The sequence below is a fragment of the Cyprinodon variegatus genome, unplaced genomic scaffold, assembly GCF_000732505.1.
Source record: "Cyprinodon variegatus isolate N-32 unplaced genomic scaffold, C_variegatus-1.0 Scaffold741, whole genome shotgun sequence".
NCBI lineage: Eukaryota > Metazoa > Chordata > Actinopteri > Cyprinodontiformes > Cyprinodontidae > Cyprinodon > Cyprinodon variegatus.
The window spans coordinates 131,845-135,008 of NW_015151194.1; the positions used below are offsets into that span (position 1 = coordinate 131,845).

General features: G+C 39.1%; 1 protein-coding gene across 1 annotated transcript in view; it reads left to right on the plus strand.

The window, feature by feature from the left end:
• The first annotated feature begins 307 nt into the window (after positions 1-307).
• The window catches only part of LOC107098030 (liprin-beta-2-like), a 128,060-nt gene continuing 125,203 nt past the window's right edge, over positions 308-3,164 (plus strand). The window contains exon 1 of the mRNA XM_015395456.1: positions 308-437. The gene's annotated coding sequence lies outside the window, so the exon portion shown is untranslated. The remainder of the gene's footprint in view (positions 438-3,164) is intronic.

Sequence of the window (3,164 nt, forward strand, 5' to 3'; positions counted from 1 at the left end):
TTTTTTCTAACTCAACAATAAAAAGTCCCTACAATCTAAACATATTAGTTTTTAGTTTTGTTAACCACCCACAATAAAAACGTGCAGCACAAATTCAAAACATTTTGTTCCAACTCTCATTTATTTACTTTACTTTAAATGTTTGGTTTTAAATAAGATATTTCGGTTTAAAGAAATATTTGGAGTTCTATCCAAGTTAAGGGTGCTGAGAAATCCGAGCAGTCCGTGAAGGCGTCGCGCCTATCACATGGCAGGTGATGTTAGTACAGAGACGCGCTCACAGCGGCGGAGCGACGCTCAACTGTACATTCAGGTCGGACCAGCTTGTGACATCTGGGCGTGAGAGGGCCACGCGTGGCCCAGTCGTGGAGCTGGCCTTCTCCCACCAACATCTCTGGAGGTTTCCTAACGACAGAATCTCCCAGGACTCGGCTTTAGTGAGTTCAATTTGACTATTGTGGAGGTTTCTCTTTACTTTTGGTTGTTTTAGGAGTAGCTGCTGGTTTATTGCAACAACAAAAATATATATACAAGAAAAAAAAAAAACAAACAGGAGGAGTTTATAATGTTGCTTTAAATCTTTGCTTTTATTGTGTAATTTAACCGTTTTTTTTAAACTTTATTAGGTTTTGTGGAGCCAAATGAAGCCTCCATATTTCATATTGTTAACCATAAAAGAGCTGATCATTTGCTGCAGCTGTTTTACTTTAGATCTATTTACTGGCCAGGGATGTTGTGCAACACAAAATAGTCACATGACGCCTTTAATTTCTGCTTGACAGCCAATTCAACTTGTGGACATGCTCCAGGAAAGCCAGCACTTTGCTTTGTTTTGTGTTTCAGTTTTCTCTCCCTCCACTTGCTCTGTCTTTTTCTGTCAGCTTGGATCTCTCATCCATTGCCTCTCAAAAGCCCCCAGGCTGTGTTAATGCAGACCATCAATTTCTGACATCATGAGTTGAAAGACATTGGGGGAGGAATCTATTGCTGCTGATCTGCTCATCACTGAAAATCAAGGCTTTATGTGTGGCTCCCCTCAGCTGTAGCATCTGCTGCATCTAACTCTGCAAACACAAACTAACAGACATGCATGCAGGCATGGACACCAACATCAGAAAGGGCCGACTTGAGAGAGCTAAAAGACCCTTCTCACTGTGAATGCAGCCGGCCGGTGCCTCTTTCTGGTGCAAATCTCATTTAAAAAGAAGAGAGTTGAAAGGCATCATTGCTGCTCACGACAGTGAATTGATTAAGGCTCCTCTGGTTGGCACTTGGGTGGCATTAGCACTCTGAAATGAGAGGAAATAAAAGCTGCAGCCTGGGTGAAGAGGCAATTGATGAAAAAAAACCCAACCCTAAATAATAAAAGAAAAGTAATGTCATCAAAGTGTTTACTCAATCAGAAATACGAACTAAACTGAGTAGTTTTTTAGGATGGTGCCATTCATATGCATGCAGCAGATGATGGCACTCATCCCCCTGATCAAAGCGGGTCGTGTAATTCCAAGTGTTCATTTTGCTCTGCAGCCGAATCAGATCTGGTGGTTTCTCTGTCAACTGCTGTTCCTCGCGCCGTGACTGTGGGTTCAGCAGATATCTTTCACTGCTGCTCTATACCAGCCAGGAATAAAGCTGAGACAGAGACGGAGATGATTGGAGGATGCAGAGAGATGTCCAGGAGATTAATGCAATGAGAGGGAGGGGAAAAAAGACCTTTAGCTGTTAGGATACAAAGAATGATAATTGACTTACTTTGTTCATAAAACAGGAGACATGTTTTATGCATGGAAATATAGTAAAGCAGAAAAAAATGAAAGTTTGTTAGTTCGTTAAGGATGTTTTTTTTTTTTTAAAACAACGAAAAAAAAGAAAATAAGAAGGCCGAAATGAATAACCGAATAACCCGAACAAAAAACAAAACCCAAAAAAAACCAAAACCAACAAAAAAAAAAAAAAAAAAAAACGGAAAACGAAATATGCAAGATATGCTGCACCGGGCTATAAGCTGCTGATATCTCCTGAACTGTCTCCCACCACACCTGTAGGGGGAGCTCTACATAAAGCCCCTGGAGTAGGGACAAATAGGAATGCTAGCTCTCGTTAGCTTGTTGTCTCGCAGCAGTAAGAGCTTCTAATGAACGATGGGGCTTCATCAGCTCTTTATTTTTAGCTCTTCAGGAATTGAGCCCAGTCTTTTCATTGGTTCTGCAGCTTTAATGAGGCAATAAAAAATTTCAAAAAGTGTGAATTCGAGACATTTGTTTTCAGCGTACCTGCTGCTAGCATGTTCTTGTGCTAAATTGAAATAAGTCCCTTATTCTTTTATTTAGAGCTTTGACTTCCCTCTCTCGTTAGGAAAAATCCTCAAAAAAGCTGCACTTTCTTATAAGCTGCATGGTTCAAAGCATGGGGAAAATGTAGCGACTTATAGTCTGGGAAATACGGTAATTGGATTAATGATTTATCAAAGTAGTCATCATCTAATCTGGTAATAAAATCTTTATCTTTGCTGAAGTAATAACCTTCTTAAAAATCAATTTTTACTAATTTATAAATTTTATTAATTTAAATTCTTTCTTTTTTTTTTTTTTTTTACAAATATTTCCTTTTTGGAAAATCCACCAATCCACTGTCTGGGCTTCCACAGTTTAGGGTGACATCAGTTCATCCTTTTTTGTTCTTAGATGTCTCCTCATAAGTGATAAACTAGCTCACTGCCTATGTTAAGTGTGATATAATGTTTATTCTGAAACGTTAACTTGGCTAAACCAGGCTGATTTCTGTCGTTCAATTTGAATTCTACATAGATAATCATCTGGAAAGGCTCCTGTTGAAAGTGCTGGTGAATATTCTCATCCAGGTCATATTTATTACAAAAAAGTAAAAAAAAAAATACAATCCACTGGACTTTGTTTCCAAGTTTGAAGACGCTTCCTCTTCCCATCCAGGAAGCTTTTTTAATTCAAAACGTCAGAAATGGCGGCGATTTCGAGGCTTTATCGAATGGAGCAAAAACGGTTGGTTCCTGTTAAAAGTGTTCGCAAAACGGAGGGACAATGAGTAATTTTTTTAAGGCTGATTGGGTAAATCACCAAGAGACGCCTGTCTTCCGTGTTGAGTTTTTAGCCAATCACAGCAGCAGGAGCTTGATTTGTTTCTAAAAC